The sequence below is a fragment of the Passer montanus genome, unplaced genomic scaffold, assembly GCF_014805655.1.
Source record: "Passer montanus isolate IOZ18808 unplaced genomic scaffold, ASM1480565v1 scaffold11, whole genome shotgun sequence".
Classification (NCBI taxonomy): Eukaryota; Metazoa; Chordata; class Aves; order Passeriformes; family Passeridae; genus Passer; species Passer montanus.
Window position 1 is genome coordinate 11,424,044 of NW_024357613.1, and position 20,308 is coordinate 11,444,351.

A 20,308-nucleotide genomic window follows, 5' to 3' on the forward strand; every position below is an offset into this window, starting at 1 on the left:
CCAGCTGCCTCTTTTGCAAGAAAGTTGCCTTTGTCTTCATTTTCACCTATACCTCATCAATTCATCAAGTTCTAGAAATTACAGTTTTTAATATCCAGCCTCCAAGTGTTTATATGGAGAAAACTATTTGTTGAAGGCCTTAATGATGGAAAGAAATATAAAGCACAAGTGATGTAAGATGTTTTTGAGCCACATAACAAAACCAGTAAAGTTCAAAAACAGAAAGAAAATACAATTGCACTTAAGAAGCAATTCTTTTGAGTTTTCACCTGTTCTTTGCCTGAAAAACAAGTAAGAAATATTAAGTACATATAAGAACCTAGCTCTCCTTTAAACAAAAGCTGTGAGGAAAAGCTTTTCAAATGTCTTTATTCTCTGTTTTCCTCTCTTTTACTTTTTTTGCCTCTCTTCTAATGTGCTGTCTGGTGTCACAAAAAAAAAAAAAAGAAAAAAAAAAAGAAAAAAAAAAGAAAAAAAAAGAGCTTCTGTTCCTTTCATCTTTTCTTCTATTTCACCTTGACATCAAGTTACAGTGAACTAATTTGATCATTCTCATTTACCAGTGACATCTGTAAACATCAAAACCCTAGTGTTATAGTTACTAGTTGATTTTTTTACATCAGAACAGAATCTTCCCTCTGTATGTTGGGGGTCCACCCTGACCAACCACAGGGTACCCATCAGGACAGCCATTAGCTGGGGGCATCATGGTGTCTCACCAACCTCTTCCTAGGAGGTCAGTGCCCACCACTGTTGTCAACAGCAAACCAAGACAAATCCCATCATCTTTCTCTGCCTCTGTTTCCCCTTCCAACCTTTCCCTTCTTTATCCTGCATCCCCATCCCATCAGGGGGCATCTTGTATGGTTTGTTTGTGTTTTGCCTGTCCTGGTGGGCTCTGACCTCAGCTGGACTCATGGAGTCATGACCTGACTAGATATTCCCAGATCCTCAGATGCTTTTTTCCATCTTGAAAACTGAAGGGAAAAAATAAAATAAAATTAAAAAAAACAGTGAAAGGAATTGGCTGGAATCTGTGCTTTGACTTTCCTCTCCTCCTCCCTGCTGGATAGATATCTCTCTTGGACAGAAGCAGGCTCTGAGTAATGGGGACCATAGTTCAGATGATTTGTAAATGTCTTGCAGTGACAAGTTTGACTTGTATCTCAAGTTCTTCTTGTTCTTTCCCTCACACAGCTGCTCTGTGCCTTGCAGACTAGCAGGGCCTCCTAAGCTCGTCTTGCAGCACCAAAACCAACCCACACAGATAAGGTCTTCAACACTCGCCTGATCCAGGTCACTGCACAAAGACATGCCAGCCTTCCAGGCTCATTTATTATTTTGGAAATGACCCGCCATGGTTTCTGCACCACTAATTGGCCATGATCCATTTCCTGTTTTATGCATTCATCTTCTTCTGCTGCCTGGTCCAAGAGATGCCAAGTGCATAATTTACTGCACAGTACATTGAACTTGGACTTAATGTGAAGAGTATTAGACAGAGATTTGGATTAACTTTGAGGTCAGGATCTCTTTGTGATAATCTCTGCAATTGTTCTTACCAAATCATCTTACTGCCTACAGTGATGACACTTCTGGAATGAAATGCAGGAAGAAAATATATACAACTCCAGGCAACAGAGTTCCATCAGAGATGGCTTTGGCCCAAGGACTTATGCAAAACAGAGCTGTAATGTTGCAGATTTGTATTTTTCCTTTCTGTTTCAAGGAGGGAAAAAGCAACAGTTGATACTGCGATGAAGCTGCAAGCCTGAAAGACGGAGGAGTGGAAACTTCAGTGTCTTTAACAATGCTAATCCAAGCCTATAGACCTGTGAACCATATTTGCAATCAAATGCTTGTGAAATACATTGCAGTGAGCTGAATATTGTAGGTCCAACAGAGGAAAATTCCTGCTAAAATCAATGGGAATTTTTTCTTAATCAGGTTTATGGGATTGGTTACTATTTGAAAAACTACTGTTCTTCATCTCTAAAGACCCTCCCTGATGGGCTCCTCTTCTTTACCTGCTGCTCTTCTTTACTTCTATGAGATCACTGTGCTACCTGGGTGGTGACATGCTGTGTGTGTGACTGAGACTGGGACTCAACAGTGGAGCTCTAGAGCCTGGTCGGGCTCTTGTGACTGCACAAGTAAGAGGCTGTTCATGTGCCTGGGCTTGGCCTGCACAGCACATGGCCTGCACATTATCCCTATTGCCAGAACTGCCACTCCACTGTCAGCCTCTGATGATGATACAGACATCTCAGACAGAAACTGCTGCCTCTAATTTTAAAAGAAATTCTGGGTCTGACTTCAGGTTTATTCTCAGATAAAAGCAGAAATGCTCAAACATTTTGTGCTGCACTTGCTTTGACTGTCCAATCAAACAGAAATTATTACTGTGGTATTTGTATGGCTGTCTCAGAAGCCAAAATCCTTATTAACTCACTCTCTTGCTAAAATCAAGAAAGCAAATCTATCAAACAGCTTTTTATACCCTCCAGGTCCATCGTGTCTCTAGTTTAACAAGAAAAAAAAAGTAACAAGAGGGTAAATGATATTCTAATGGGTAAAGCAACTACCCTTTGCACAAGTGGCTTTTAGGCCTGAGCATATGCATTTGGCATTTTCTTAAACTGTTTACGTTCATGGATCTCTCCTCTGTGGCTGACATGTGTGTATTGGAATCAGTTCTGTCTTATCATCATTGCCATGGTTACCTTATCATCATTATTGAATGTATGTGTTGCTATATTACTCTTGCAGATGTCTTACCAAAATTCCCTAAAGCAAAATAATCCCAGAACTTACTCTGTACACATCCCTAACTACTAAGCATTGATATACTTTATAATCTGTTTCCCAGCTAAAACAAAGATGGCTTAAACTTCTCTGCTGAAATAAAGCTGTTTGCCCTTTCTGGGTAGAGAACAATTTACTCCATGCCTCATCTTCAGCATAAGCCAATTCCTTACATCAAATGCAAAAAAACCCAAAAACAAAACCAAAACAAAACAAAACAAAAACAGAAACAAAACCAAAACCAAACAAACAAAAAAACCCCAAACCCCCCCTCCAAAACAAACAAACAAACAAAAATAAACTATCCCCACAAAACCACCCTCCTACTTAACTGAGCCTCTCAGCAGCCTGATTTGCCTTTATTTCCATTACTACATTGCTAAAAATCACAGCATTATTGATATCTGCAGCAGGGAACTCATGTCAGCCTCTGAAATGAGGCTATCATGAGATAGCAAACACAGAGATCATTATAGCAGGGTAGGACACATCCCAAAGCCCAGAACAGAGAAAAAATTGAGTTTGGGATGAAAAAAATCTTTGCTGGGGGGCACCCTGCTACAAGGCCACAAAAATTATCCTATGAAGACAGGCTGAGAGAGTTGGAATTGTTCAGCCTGGAGAAGAGAAGCCTCCAGGGAGATCTTATGTGGCCTTTCAATACTTAAAAGGAGCTTATAAGAAAGATGGGAAAGACTTTACAGTTGGGCCTGCAGCAACAGGACACCCCCAAAAAACCCCACAACAACAACAAAAAAACCCCAAAACCACCCTCCTAGTTAACTGAGCCTCTCAGCAGCCTGATTTGCCTTTATTTCCATTACTACATTGCTAAAAATCACAGCATTATTGATATCTGCAGCAGGGAACTCATGTCAGCCTCTGAAATGAGGCTATCATGAGATAGCAAACACAGAGATCATTATAGCAGGGTAGGACACATCCCAAAGCCCAGAACAGAGAAAAAATTGAGTTTGGGATGAAAAAAATCTTTGCTGGGGGGCACCCTGCTACAAGGCCACAAAAATTATCCTATGAAGACAGGCTGAGAGAGTTGGAATTGTTCAGCCTGGAGAAGAGAAGCCTCCAGGGAGATCTTATGTGGCCTTTCAATACTTAAAAGGAGCTTATAAGAAAGATGGGAAAGACTTTACAGTTGGGCCTGCAGCAACAGGACAAGGAGCAATGTTTTTAAACCAAAAGAGGGTAGATTCAGACTAGATACAAGGAAGACATTTTCTATGGTGAAGGCGGTGAAACACTGGAACGGGTTGACCAGAGAGGCTGTAGATGCCTCATCCCTGGAAACACTTTGGTACAGGCAGGATGGACCTGATGGACCTGATGTCATTGAAGACATCCCTGCTTATTGCATGATGGAAACACTTTGGCACAGGCAGGATGGAGCTCTGAGCAACTTGATGTCATTGAAGACATCCCTGCTTATTGCATGGGGGGTTGGACTAGATGACCTTTAAAGGTGCCTTCTGAGCCAAACCCTTCTATAATTCAATGATTCAATGCAGTCTTTCAGAACAGAACTGGGAATGCCCAGAGGCTAATACCTGGTTTTAATCCAAATTATGTATTAACTTCTAATGGACAAATGAATGTAGAACTCTTTAGAATAAGAGTTACTGCAACGTAGCTTAGCACTAACTACTATATTTCCCATCCCATTTTTCTTTATTATAAGAACCAATCCTTACTACATGCACAGGCAGGGGCTTTGAATATGTTATGATAATGAATGCCATTATGAGGTTAGAGTACAGTGGTGTGAAGAAAGTGATTCACCACTGGGAAAATGCAAACAAATAAATTTATTGGATGATACATTGCCTAGATGCACAACTCTAGGTTTATAAACAAGGGGTTGTATATTTTTCCACAACTATAATCTAATATTACTGAACTGGAGAATACCAAATATAGGTAAGATATTTTTAATAATTCCAATAATAAGAGAAATGAAATCTTAAAGAAATACAAGTAAATAGCAGAACCTCTAATAAGAGAGGACATGGTAGTACTAATTTAGCAGAGAAATTTTTCTTCTGAAGCTAAGGATGACGGGCAAATTGTAAGTGCAGCTAACTGACCATCTTCCAAAGTGGAAGTGGAAACTGGGAAACAAGGTCATTGTGATACAGCAAATATAGAGTTCACCATAATTTTTAACCAAAGGCAAAGAAGACAACACTTGTCTTGTCATGTGTTCAGATTTCGTGTCACTACCCAGACTTTACAATGATCCCATCATCCCACTATACATGTAGTTATGGGGCATGGAAAGAACTACTATTATGTGGTAAAATTGTCATAGCACTGCAGGGATATTGCTCTATCCTCTGCTGATATCCAGGAAGATTTCTCTGAATGTTTATTGTAGCTATTGCAGCTTTGGGATACCTCAGGGGTTCTGATTTGCTAGGAAGGCCCAGCTGAATGACTGCTAACTTGGGAATATCTTGGCATTGGAAGAAGGTTATCATTTCAGGATCCCAGAGGCAGCAGGGCTCTTGCTGCCAGCCAGTTTCTCCTGGAGCGTCACTGAGGGCTCCAGGAGACAGCCCTTTAGCTCTAAAAAATGAAATTCCTTAGGCAGCAGTTGTTTTTCTATCTTTACCATCCGTCTGGGAAATGTGGATTGTGTTCATTATACCAAACAACTTTCCAGGGTCCATGCTCTCTAGAAAACTCTTTGACTTTCAGGCTGGGTTGCCCCCTCCCTGTAGCAGAAGCTGGAATTCCCCAGCTGGTGAGATGCTTTTCTTTCACCAAGATTCACTGGAATGAGTCCAGAAGGGGAACACAAAGATGCTTCCCAGATGAACTCCAGTATGTCAAAGTCTCTTGTGCACTGGGGAGCCCAGATCTGAACCTAGCACTGCAGACATCTCACCAGGGCTGCACAGAGAGGAACGATCACCTCCCTCAGTGTGCTGGCAATGTTCTTTGCAATGGGACTACTGTGCAGATCCCCCTCCTTCTCCTGCCAGGCTGAAGCATCCACAAGACAAACTGGTGACTAACATGCAGCCTGTCCTGGTTGTTTAGCAAAACACAGTTTGTCACCTGAATTGAAGAGCTCTGGTGAATCCCACAACAAAATAATTGAGTTAAATGCAAATTACTTCATCATTTATGATGTTTCAACAATGCCTGTGCTCTTATAAACTAATTGAAATTTAAAAAACCCTGGCTTTCCTTGGGTGCTATTGGGCTTTTCTGCTTTGCACTGTCTGCATGCAGGGTCCTGTGTGATTACTCAGAGCCTGCACATGTGGGGAAGCTTTATGAGCTTTGGGATTGGCTCCAGATGGTAGCTCCGTGCTCTCTTTTTCCCAACACCCATGGGATGCCTGGCTAGCAGGAAGTGGATGCAGCCCAAGGCAGCACAGGGCAGAAGAGGAGAAGCAGGTTTCTCTGCAGGGCTGTGGGCAGAGCTGGCTGTGACAGACCCTCAGGGATGGGCTAGCGGAGACGCATGAAGTTCTTACAAAAGGTCAACTGCCCCATGCCTGGAAATTACTCAAGAGGGCTTGCTTATTATGCAAGCCTCAAGAGGGTTTGTTAATTATTATGGTAAGATGCTCAAGGATAGCTTGGTGTGAAATGAGATCATTTGTTAAAAGTGACCTTAAAATGTGAAATGCAGAGCCTGGTTCTCATCTTGGCACCTTCTCCAATCAATAATATCAGGGAGACATGAGAGGCCATCTCAGAATTGCAATGTGCTGCATCAGCATCATTGAGGTGGAAATTAGTCTGAGGTTCCCAAACATTTGGGACTTGTTTTTTAATCACCTTTGTCTTCATAAAATTATTCATTATATTTATTTAGCTTATCTCCACTTGGTCCTTCCAGGAGTATGTATTCCATGGATTGGAAGGAATGGAAATTTACCTAAAATACTGCAGGGAGTCTAGAATTATGGCTGTTCATTGGAGTGGAGGAAAAAAAAAAAGTATTTGCTCATGTCTAGGAATCTAGAATGATGACTGTTCATTTGAGTGGGGGAAAAAAAGTATGTTGCTCATGTCTATTAAAAGATATGAAGAGAAAAATAATTTTTCAGACTTGGGTTCCACTTTAAAGAACAACTTTTTGGGTGAAAACAGCTTTTGGATCAGCCAAGGCTGATGATTCATGGTCCTGCTATACCTGTACCACCAAGTCCTGAAGGCTCACAGAGGTTTAACCAATGGCTGCACCTCCTCAAGATCGCCAGACTTGGCAACAGCTTAGCACAGCATGTTGGAGCTGTGTTCTGTTCAGGTCTTACTGTCTCATTAAAAATTTAGGTAGCTTTATTTTGCTCCATCTTAAACAAGGCAGTGACCCTGAGTTTTCTGGCAAATCTCCAGATGTGGTCTTCTGTAGGAAAAATTTTGGGTCCTTCTTGTATTCATTAAAAATAAAGGAGAAAAAACCCTTACCACCAAGGATAGTGGCATTTGTCAGCTCCATTTTGCTTAGCTCAGCTAAATTACTGTCTGCCAGATGGGCAAACTTGAAAGACACATTTTCCCCCATCTCCTTCAAAAGTCCGGTGTCATTAGAAATATTTAAAAATTGCAGGTAGAAAAAGATCATCTTGGCTCTCCACTTTGACCCCTTAGCTTTAAGGATTCCTTATTATATTATTTTGACTGTTGCCTTTTCTAACATGGCCATATATGTCCAGAGCTTTTTGTTCAGACAAATGGTCTTTCTACACTATTGCCTAATTATCCTTATTAACTTATTATAGAATTTAACTTTCCGGTTTTTGCTTTCACTTTTCTAACTTCCAGCAAAAGGTGTTCCTAAAACTATGGATGAAATACAGGAACTGCTGGCAAAGCAATATAATAGCCAGAGGGAGGGGGAATGCTTAGGGCAACTTCTACCCTGGCTGGTAAAGCAGAACTTCCATTGACATCCTGAAACAGATGAAGTCCTGATAAAAACAGTCATGATTGACTGTTGTGCTATCTGGCTGCATTCTAGACTTTTAAATGAATTTGAAAGCAGCCAGGCATCTAATCTTTTTCAAAGGAACAGCCAAGACAGAAAAGAATTTTGCTATGCAGTTTTGGGGCTAACAGTGTGCAGTGAACAAAATCCTGATCAAGCATGGTGTAATCTCCATGTCCTTGTGGGAGACATTTATATTACCTGTAGGAAACATTCATATTACCCACTGTCGCCCACCTAAAAGCTTAACAAGTACTTTACATTCCTGTAGGAGGTATGGAAGATGTTTGGGATGGACTGGCCTATGGAAGTATTCATTTCTACCTGGTAGCAAAAGAAGATATCCAGGAAAACTAGGATAGAACTGGCACTTGTCTTTTCAGGGGCAAATCTGGGAGAACTGGATTTCAGCACTAATTTAATTTTTGGTGAGAAAAAGAAGCACAGCTCAAGGTTGTTTGCTTTTGATAGAAATGTCCAGGTATTTGAGGTGCTCTAAATCAGTAATATTTTGTGACAATCATGGTCAGGAATTGAACGTGTAGGTGAGGAATAGGAGAATCCTGTACCAGTTTGATCACTTGGTGTCACTGAGCTGTGAGTGAGACCGAATTTTGTGAACTCCACAGTGCTTCAGCTGCTCTACACCTGTCTTACCCACCTCACAGCTTGTTTCACTCCCTCTGCACAAGGTACTGAGTTTCTGCCACCATGTGCCGAGTCTCCTTTTCTTCATACTGAGTCAATGAGGGGTAAGGATGCAAATAAATAGGTTCAGATACTTCTTCCTTTATCCTCTGAAGGCCTAATGCAGAGGTGATTGATAGCAGTGGAGGAAGTAACTGCATCAGACCCTGATTTGAGAGGGACCCTGCTGAAGAACAGGGGAGCCGTACATCTGTGCAGGATACACATCTCTGACACCAAAATAATAAGTCCCATCATCTGTCATCTTGGACTCCATGGACACGTTTTTTCTTCCAGCAAAATGTTAAATTCTCCAAGTAAGAAAAATCCTTTCACCATATCTTTGCATCCAAAATCATTTGTTAAAGGATTCATTTTAAAGCCAGAGAGAACTATTATTCTCTGACCTCTTATTTTGAAGAGAATACACAAGGTAGATTAAAGTGTTGTTATTGCTTGATCAAACAATGTACTTGAATGTTTGTTGGGAAAAAGGTTTTCCAAAATACAGAAAAGTGTTTTTTCATAACACAGTGTCAGACCTCTTGATGAATTACAGAATGTCACCCAACTGTGATTCCTCTTGCTCAAACCACGAATTGTGTTTGCATACATTGTGTAGACTCAATATTTCCCTGTAATATAGGCATGTGGAAAAGAAGAAATGAACCAAAATGAAACAAAACAAGCAAAGAAGGCACATTTGTACTGCCTATGAGAGCAATCAGGACCACAATTATCTAGTGCAATTTTATTCAGATACATAAATAAAAGGTAAATTTGTTTTTTGAATAAAGTGGTTTGTGCTTATGAAAACAAAACATGCCTTTGTATGTCTCAGAAGACTAAACAGAGAGAGAGAGCAGAAAATGTATAGAATGGGGTGAAAGAGGGCACCCCTGTGCATGACATTCTCTTCAGCAGATTCACTAAGGTTTCCTGGCCACTGCCAGCCAAGCTCCAATGGGATTTGCCTTATTTGACTGAGAAGTCTGCAAGTTAACAAAGGTTACTTGTACACTGGAGCTGAGCACCCACAGCTCTCAGTATGAAGAGAAGGAAAGCCCCTCCAGAGGCTGGTTTGTGCATTCCAAGGTAGGAGTGTAAAAGAACTGAAAGGATCACAGTCAATGTTACCCCACCGATCATTACCAAAATGGACAGGAGATTATCCTGAAATCATTACCATGCGAAATGGACAGGAGATGTTTGCCCACTTCAAAGCCAGTTGTTTGAGGCATCCCAACACCTTTAAGCCACATCTTTAGCCATGGAAAGCCTAAGAGCTCAAGTCAGATTTCAAAGGATTTGGTATATGAATAATAGGGAATTTGGAGCTAAAGCATGATTAAGAGCCCTAGGTGGGGCTGCAATGTGAGGGTAGCTTCAGGCAGGCTTTATTACCTTACTAGCTGGATATATCCTTGGTTAATTCCTGCAGTTTGTATTTGCACTTTACTGTCCCTTTTATCAGTATGTGATCAGCTATTTCTTTGAAGCATCTTTTTTATTTACGCACCAAGAACACAGGAAGCATTTTCCTCTAGCAAAATTTGAAACCTCTTTTTTCAGCCGGAATACTGCTTAAAGAGGTTGCCTGACTTGTAGCCTTGGCCCCAGGCCATGCAGCAGTTTGCTCCACCTGCTATTTCTAGACTATAACTTAAAGGATTTCTTGTCATCTTTTTACCTCTGACTCACAGCCCCAAAGCAGGCTGTCAAATATTTGCATTAAAACCCCCACGCTATGTGTCCCGATCTTCACATGAGCCCATAACTACTGAGTAAAGAAGCACTTACTCAGCACCTCCTCATGGAAAACTGCTGCTTTTTCCAGTGGTTTCAGTAAGGTTTTGGAGTTAGGTAAGTTCCCTAGAAACCACTCAAACTTACTCATAACAGTAAAGTACCAAATTCTTTTCTGAACCTTACAGACTTCTTAGTGTCAGCAAAGCTTCAGCGTGTGTAAGACTGTGTAACAAACCATGCTAGCATGTAATATTAATTTTGTGGCCTTCAACCTCTTCCATCCAACCCTTCATTTGTTTGCCACGCTTACCTGTCCTGTGATGCTTAAACATAGAAAGAAATCTCCTTAGGTCAGGGACCTGTCAATCCGTTAAAGTCTCTAAAGTGCAACGCACTTTGAACAGGTCTGTATTAATAATGAATCACATTTGCTTTCTAGATGTGCAAACACTTACTGGAGTGTTGCCCTGATTTTTTAAGGTTTTTCTAAACCTCCTGATGTTTACATTCTTGTAACAATCTTTCTCACACACTTTATGTAAATAACTTATTGTTTTGCATTCTTTTATAGAAGAGAAAAAATTTGATAGACTGTTAGTTTGTCCAGTGTCATTGGAGAGGTGGCACTATCACCCTCCAATCCACTGTCATTTTTGGAAATCTATAAATGTTAAAGTCAGAAATTAAAAGTACCTTTTTACCTTACTCTTAAAAAGGTAAGAGAGCTGCGTGTCCACATCGTGTTATTTTCTGTCCTATAACAACACTGGAGTTTTCTCTGCTGTGTGTCAGAGGGGGTAGGGACTCGCTGTATCCAAAGAGCAAAAAGCCACTACTAAGAGGGCAATGTCAGCTGCTGTAGCCCAGCTGGGACAGGAAGGACAAGACCAACCTTCTGTCTACCAGCAGCAAACTTTTGACCATAGAAGTCCCTCCACAGCTTCAGGCAAACCAAGGCATTAAAATGGGCATAGAGCACAGCATGTCCAGTTTTACTGTGGTGGTATCTAGAGACTCAAGTTTCACTACATCAAAGAGAAGTCAGACAGTTATCAGCATGGATGTTTTTCCTGAGGTAAGACAACCCTTATTCCCTCCCCTTTCCTTGTAGAATTTAAAGAACTCAGGCAAGAGCTCACTTCAAAGACAGGTATGTGAGGAAACAGAGGGAATATTGACTTTTTTAGTAACTTCTTCCCTCTATAGGATTAAGGAAGTTGGGTAGGTAGTCACCTTGTCTTCCTTATAATTTTCCTCTTCTCCTGAGCACTGAATATTTTTCTCCTGGTTTCATCTTCTATCCCAACATGTAATCCATCAGTCTCCTCAGAGGATAGTCCTCTGACATGGCATACACAGGGGAAGGAAGAGACCAGGTAAAATCAGCCCCACGGGTCTCCCTGCAAGATGGTTTGAGGTACCCTTGCCCTTCCTCCTTGTCACTGTGCTCCAGAGCATTCCCAGCTCCAGTGCAAGTGATGGATGGGTGGTCAATACACAGTCAGACCAGGCTAGGGTCCCCTAGGAACTGGGCTGAGAGGGTTCATGTTTCCACCATGAAGGAAAAGCATAAGGGATATATAGCTCAACCTGGTTACATCTGGGAAATGAACTCTGATGGCAGCAATAGTTTTCCACTGGCATTATTAAGAACCACAGCAGATTCCTGCTCTGCTTATTGTGTTTGTTGGCATTTCCACTGGCATTTCCATTCCTGTTGCATTTTGAGATTACCTTGTCTATTCATGTTTAGGACACAGCCAGTGCCTGTCTTGCCAGTTACCCATTTTCTATAACACATTCTGCTTTTAGTTCAGCTCAAGTGATTTGTATGTCATGACCACCCCATAATTTTTGGAGTTTAGCAGCTATCTTCTCTTTGAGTCACATTTTTCTGCTGGCTATGGGTCAGTCTCCCACCATCCCAGAGTGCTGACTTGGGTAGCCCAGGTGGGTAACTTCCTGTGAGTGGACAAAATTTCCAAAAGAAATAAGGCAGGCAAGCACTTGTAATGAGTCCACTGTGACCTTTGGACATCCCACCTTTGAGTACTGCAGTTCCTCCAGCCATCAGCTATCTTCAGAGCCTTGACATCCTGCCTAGTGCCAGCTGTCCTCCTGTCCCTCCTCATGCTGCTGGCCATACAGCATGGGAGCTGCTGGAAGCAGCATTTTCAGAAAAATTGAAGAAGTCACCATTTTAGGAAGACATTAGATGCAGCCTGGTTGCAGCTCAGCAGACTCTCACCTGCATTTCAGCAATGTCACATCTCCTTTAGCATTGGCCACCACTGTGTATAATTTCTGCAGTGTGTACAAGAGCATGCTGTGAGCAGGAGATAAACTCTTTGTCCACACATGTGTTTGCTATAGCTTTAGGAATCACCCCACTGTGTACTAACAAGAGATTTAAAAAATGAACATCAAATATAAAGATGTGAAAACCGCCATCTGATCCAGAAAGGAAGGTTTAAGCTCCCCCTGCTCTTTCAGCCCCTGGAACAGCCTGAAAATTGACTGACCTTGCACTGTATGGATGTTTGTTAACAAACAGAGGCTTTGCTGGCCCAGAGAGGGAAGGGAGCCCTTGAGTATTTTTTCTCAGCCTGAAGATGAATGCCTGTCCTCACCTTCCAGAGGTACAAACCCAGTACTGTTAGTAGCTGCACCTCAGCTGATGGTAGCTGCTCTGACAAAACACTCTGGGTAATATTTTTCATATTATTTGCCTTCTCATACATCCCAAGAGCATATTTGCTTTTCTTAATTATAGCTTTTCATTAACTACTCATCTTTATTTCTTCATGACTGATTGCCTCAGGTTCTTTCCCTGCAATACTCTTGTCCACTCATGGATAGCCTGTTTTGTATTTGTGTCTGCAATTCTCTTAACTGTGCTGAGCCTATACTTGTCATATTTCATTCTTTCCTGACAGCCCCCCTAATTCATCCAGGTCATTGCACTAGATCCTAGATTATTAATTGCTGTCCCAGAGTGTTAGGTCATCACTGTACTTATTTTCTTCCACTCCTTTATAGATATTTCTCTAAATAGCTTAAGAAACACCAGGACTCTGTGAAGCCCAGCCCTTGGGCAGGAATGGGGCATGGGGAAGGCAGAGGCAGATTTTAAGGGATGAGAGATTCAATCAGACATTAGGGTTAGTGAAACCACTTTCACAGAGGTAGGATAGAGGGATATCACCAAGAGATACAGCAAGCTAAATATGCAAAGGGGTGGTAAAGGGTGTTCATCAGCACTGTTCTGACCCTTCCATAAAAAATATACTTCATTGACTTGACAAGATCAAAAGTGCCAAAAAAGCTTCCAGTTGTCAAAGGTAGGTCTGGTCAGCCTTGGGGCTGTGCAGTGCCAGCAGGTCCCAAACCGCAGAGTCAGGGATGTGTCTTGGTGCTGTGATGAGCCCTGTCCCCACAGAATAAGTGGAGGGTGGGACAAAGCAGTGCTCCTGGGGGAAAGGACAGGCTGGGCCAGGGAGTGGCAGTGGCAGCTCACAGTGCAGTGCTCTCATCCTCCTGATGTTCAGCCACAGCCCCCACTCTGTACTTAGCCCTGCTACAGTCGTTGCAGGCAGCTGTCACTGCTGCTCTCTCCTTTGCTTAATATCCCTCTTTGGCTTTTATGTGAAGCTGAACTGACCACCCAAGGCCTTCTGACTCTGTGCCCTTTGCTGTGAGCAGCTCTTTTACTGTGTAAAGCCCTTTCTTGTTGCATAAATTTTCTGTAAGGGTCATGCAAGAGCAACCACGAGAGAGACCCAGGAAAACATGGTTTATGAATTTGAGGGATGATATGGAGAAAATTGCAGTCAGTTGGCACAACTTAGGAAGGTGATTAGAGAGAAAAAAAAAACCCTGTGGTGCAAAAAGATTAAGATAGACAAGAAGCAGAAAAGCAGGAGACACATTATTGTCCTCAGAGCATTCTGAGTGAACGCACTGCCTTGCCCAGTTGTTCAAGCTATCAGTTTTATTGTGCCCTCAGACCCTCCCGTCCTGGGGGCATCAGCTGGGAACTGAATCACTGCAAAAGAGCTGAGAATATTTCTTCAGCAGGAGCAGGTCTTCTCTGCCCTAAGCACTGACACCAAACCCAGCCAAAAGCAGCCAAACAATCAGAAGGCAAAGGTATGAAAGAGGTGTGAAGGGGTCTCCTAAAGCCATCTGCAGCCACTCTCCCAAAGCTTGCTGGAGCAAGGCTGGAGCTTGCCTTACCTTGCTCAGGATTGCACAGAACTGGCATGTCAGGAGTGCTGAGTTTTCCTGTCACCCCGGGCATTGTGCAGAGGTCACACAGCAGTGATGCACTGGAAATGGGGGTCTAAGTGCTGCCTCTGCTTGTGCGGACAGCACTTTTGGGGATGGTGTGGAATGGTGCTGAATAAACAGCACCTTTACGCCGGGCAGGAGAGTGAATGCCTGATGGGGAGGGGGGACAGGTCAGTGCTACAAAAGGGAACAGTTTGCTGTGCACTGAAGGTTTTTGGTGCTGGAGTGCACAACACCTGCTTGGGACCTTCCCAGCCACCTCAGGGCAGTGGTGGCTGAACTTACCTGACGGCTCCACTGAGTGTCCAAAAAAACAAGAGCCTCTTTCCATTGTTTCCATTGTTCATACTGTGACAGTACCTGAAAGGCTGAGCCAGGTGGTGCTGTATGGCCTGGCACAAACACTGAGTCAGAGACATTTGTCACTTTGAGGAGCTGATGCAAGAGCCACCACGTTGGTCATCGCTGGGGCTGCTGTCTCTGCAGAGGACCAGAGCCAAAACTCTGATTCATCTTCTGAGCTATACATGAATGCTCAGCTTCAAACGCACGCTCAACTCTTACGCAATCCATCTGAGAGAAATCAGGCTGTGAAATTTTCCCTGTCCTCCACTTCCCAAGCAGAAACATTCTGGTTAGTTGGGTCTCCATGACTAGAAATAGACCTGTTCTTTTTTGACTGAAGGAGAGAAATAGACCTGTTCTTTCCTGACTGAAGGAGAGACAGAGATACAAGACAGACCTATTTGCTGCCTGGTAAACTTCATATTCAACCTGTTCCTTTCACACTGATACAGGAACTGTGCATGAATGCTCCTGCCTCTCTGTGAAGGATGTGGTTAGGTCCTCATCTGTCCTACTAAATGTCTGACTTTCCTGTCTCTTGGAACATAGCAAGATACTCCTGTTTGCCATGGAGACCATCCCCCGTCTCATCTTCTAAGACGACATCCTCCTGCATGCAGCAGCAAGAAAACTTCCCCATCCTGTGGAGTGCCTGGGGTCCCTGGGGCCATCACTCTGCTCTGCTCCTAGTCACTTCTCCAGGGCAGCCCCTAGACAGAGTAAAACATTGCACTGCCCTCTCTGCTGGGATCACTGGCTGGCAGTGGGGCTGTGGTGCTGGGGTGCATCTGTGTCTCAACAGAGGTTTGTCTCGTTCATCCATCATATATCCACCTGATAGTGGAGCTGCACATATTGATCTAAGGTGCAGGGCTGACTCCCTTTGGCAAGTTCATGTCCTCACCCTATGCCTCAGTTTACCCTTCCATTACATGGGGTGATCACACGTGCCTGCCTGCAGGCTGGCAATGTTATCTCTCAGGCTTCAGATAGGAGATATTGAAAATGTCAGCTCTAATAATTTATATGGCACAAGTTGAAAACACAGTTTCAAGTGTACTCACCAGGAAAAGTGGTATTTGGGGAATCAGGGAGAGCTGGCCATCCCCGCTGAATTGCTATGCTCCTTTTCTTCCCTTCCCATTGCAGTGATGCAACTGAAGGTAGAACTTGGCAAGGGAAATTTAATAGTGAATTAAAGTGTAGGAGGCAAGGGAAAGAGGCTGATGTTGCAGCACCACTTATATGCAATAGCCAGACCTACCTGGCTGGTGGATAATGAGTTGTCAGGATTATATGTGGCAGCAGAATGGCTTGTTTTGAAGTGGAATTATTGAACTGATTATGGGCAAATTCTTGTATCTACGTCCTACAAATAAATAGTGCAAATAATGAGCAGCAAACAAGGCAAGACATAAACCAAGCCAGGAGAACAAGGATACAAAGTATTATCTGTCAGAGAGAGACACAAATTGAAAAAAGGGAGTCATTAAGAAAAGGAGATAAATCTGGGGAGGGGGAAGAGTGACAAGGAAGAGAGAGAGTGTTGCTGTAAAATGGGAAGCACTCATTTTTTAATGGTATATATCCCCAGTGAATATCATGAAGATATGCTTTGGTATATCTGAGACTGTATGTGCCATGCCACAACACTGCTGTATGCACCTTTCCTGGTCTGTGTGTGCTGCTGCAAGCCTGGTGCATCCCTGTGAGTGATGAACTACTTTCATCAGTTCACACTAAATGTTGAGAATTAGTTGAGCTATAAGCCATATTTCATGTTAGGTTACAGGGGAAAACAGTAGGAGATAGGATTTATGCTCTCTGTATAAATGAACTTCATAAGCTTTTCTTCACAAGGGAAAAAGAAATTGTGTCTGATAAAGTTCTGCACTAAACAAAAAACAAACAAAAAAATCCCAAAGAATTTTAAAAAATAACATTTCTAAAGTGGGAAAAAAACAACTTTTGTTATCACTGGTGATTAATTGAATTGATGTGTAACTGTTGTTCCAGAGCAGTGGAGATTAGAAACAGTGACAGACTATGCCCTAGTGGTCCCAGTTCTGCTATTACCTGAAATTACAGTCCAAAGCAGACTGACTAGTGTGCCCCACAAATTCATAAAAATTCAAGAGCCACTCTCACCAGTCTACTTTTGATAAATTCTTCTTGATTCAGTAACCTTTCTTAATGGAATTTCTCTCTCTCTTCCTCTCTTTTCTTTTACCTTTTTTTTCCACTTCGGTCCACACATTTATTATTATCCCTCCCACTCTCCTCCGTGGGAGTGCAGACCTCTGACTAAACATCCATGTTGTAATCTGCACAGGAATTTATTGATGGTGCATGACAGAAGGGACTTAAAGAAAATTATGCATTTCTCAGGTCTACCCTAGGGCACACAAATCAAAGTCTCCCCTGAACACTATATAGTAAAACTGAAAGTAGCTACACTTTATATGGAAATTAGATGATCCTAGGATATAACACAACTAAACATATATCGAAACACAGTGACAATGAAGGGGGAAACTACTTTTTTCTTTAGTGGGGATATAAACCTCTATTTTGTTTTATTTGTCCTAAAATATGCTTTTTTCTTTGAGGATGAGAAAAAATCCCACTAGGAATATGCATTCACTGGACAGGCTCTAAAGCTCGTGATTCTTTTTTATTTTCATTTTGCTTTTAGACCACTTTTATTTTTTACTGCCTCAGAAAAGGTATTTAGAATACTTCATACAGTAACAAATACCTTGATCTCCTATGGACTGAATCAGAAAGGGAATGGCTTAATCAGGGAGCAGGAAGCAATATCTCATGGCATTTTTAGGGCAAGGGACCATATCTAATTTTGCTTTCTTTTTCTCTAGATTCTTGCTTGTTTTATAACAAAACCGAAACATAAAGCGTAGCAATGTGATATCTTGTACACAAAGCCTGCTGTTTTCCCTCACATGAGCTCCTTCCTGGGGGATGAGCCATTAACAGCAGAGCCCCTCCAGCTGCTGCTGTTGATGGCTGTGCAAAAGCAGCTGCCACATGCAGGCTCATTGCAGCTGGGAATAGATCGTACAACATCTGGGTTTGTGTCACTTCCCTCCAGGGCTTCTGCACACCTTTCATATTCCATTTTTTTAATGAAATAGGGAGTGGGAGCTGGGAAGATCCATGTATGATTTATGCGCTGGAACAAGGCAAAGAGGGACAGAGAAGGTTCAATGCCAAAACCAAACAGAAAAGCAGAATAGATAAAAGTACTACCACTAGTACTCCTGGATCAGCATTTGAAGGAAGATTGTGTTTATTCCACTAGTACTCCTGGATCAGCATTTGAAGAATTAACTTTCTGCTTTCTTTTCTATTGTCATTTTATAGCGTGAAAAATCAGCTCATTTCAAGGCAGCATAAGATAAAAAGGAGATGGCAAAGTTCAGCAACCCTTGGGGCTCTCAGTTTTGATGAGCTGATAGATTAACCCAAGTGCTCTCCCATTTCCATGGGTGTGTGGGATCAGATTGCATCTTGCTGCACATCTCGACAGAGTGCAGTGACACAAGTCATCTCATCCATGAAGGCAACATGACACCAAAATAGAAGCAGGAAAGAAGAAATAGCCAGAACATAAGCCTGATAGCCGACCAGATATGAGTTCAGGCTCCTATTCTGTGACAGCCTTTCTACCTCTACATCTATTCGTTTTTCCATGTCTCATTTACATATTCAAAAACTCAAGATGAAACTAGTTTTCTGTCTCACAGGTCCACTATGAATGGTAAATGATATTAAATATTTAAGTAGGTAAAGTAACCTACTTTACTGCTGTGATATATCTTATAATAATATCTTAAATAGACCGAAGTCTATTTAAGATATTATTACCAAGTAACCTACTTTACTGCTGTGATACCGAAGTCTATTTAAGATATTATTACCAAAAAGGAGGGATATTTTATAGACAGTTTCTCTTTGTGTCAGAGGAGACCAGACGGTGATGTCAGACTCTAAAGGCCAACATGACACTGGAAGAAAACATTTATGCTTTCCCCCAAAATAGGTAGACGCCTTGAGAAGTGGAAATCCACTGAGGGCACAATTGGAACAAATAATTCACTGGGACATCATTATCTATCTGCCTGCTACTGGCATGTATCATGGAAATACATTTCCATGTGATGCAGGTGAGTGTCTCCCTGCTGGGGAGCTGAAGGCAAGCGATTATCCCTCTTTACTCAAGAGACCACATCAGTTACTGCATCCAGTCCTGTGCTCCTTGAAAAGCAGGAAAGGCCCTGGTAAATGGGAACAAATTCAGAGTGCCAGCAAAATGGTTAGGGGCACTGGATCCATGAGGATGTGCTGAGGGACCTCACTTTCTTAGCGTAGAGAAGAGGCAATTTTGGGGGCACTTAGGGGCCACCTGTCACTGTGAGGAGGACATCATGACACATTCTGGGGTCCCTTCCCACCTGAATGACTCCACCAGTCAAAATATCTCTATCTTTGCTGACAGTAAAGAAGGACAGGCACAGTCATCTTCTGCAGAAAGGTATTTGTTTATGTTTAAAGAGATAGCATATGTAGATGTAACAACTGGAACAAGCCCTGTCCCTGCACTGTGTTAAGTATCTGAGAGTATAGAAAGAGATCTGTTCAATGCCAGAGTCATATTTTTCAGAGGCTGATATCTTTGAATTTCTTTTACATGGCAGATGAGATGTCTCCCCTTCAGTACACACTTTTAACAGACATCACAGGTGCCACTGAGAAACTGTTTTCCTACTGTATTTTCAGTCTTTCAGTTTTGAACAATACATAAAGTGTCCTAGTGAAGAGAGAAAAATGGCTCAGAGTTTAAAATGCTCCTATTTACTGCAGTGCCTTAATACTGCTGGCATTAGAATGTTATTGTTCACACAAGCAATGGTGATAAGGAAGTCAAGGCAATAAAACAGAATCAGAGATGGTGCTTCTGCTAATGAGAAGGAAAATACAGGTACCACAGCAAGTCCCTGGCTGTCCCTCCTGTCTCCCAACCAGCTGTGTGCAGATGTATCTGCTGGTTGAGGAAGAGGTGTGGTGACAGAAGAACCTGTTTTTCTGCATGGGAAAGGGAAAGGGCAGTGCATGTATCCATCCTGGGGTGACCAGCCTGTACAAACCTGCTTGAGCTCAACTCTGGCAGCAGTGCATGGCTTTATGCAGTCTCCTACCTTCTCCTGCCAGCATCCCTAGCTCCACCAGGAGCATTAGGATTGTTAAGACACAAAAAGATGCAGTCCTGGTTTCTTTATGGCTCAAGCAGTAAAGTTAATTCCAACATATGTCAATTCCTTCCGCACTTCACAGGCATGGTGCCCACTGCAGGCACGATGGCTTTGGGTATGTCCCTTACCCCTCGGGGGTTTCTCATGCATCCCTCTGCTTTTCCCTGTCTCACTAGTGCCACAGACAGGAGGGGAGGAT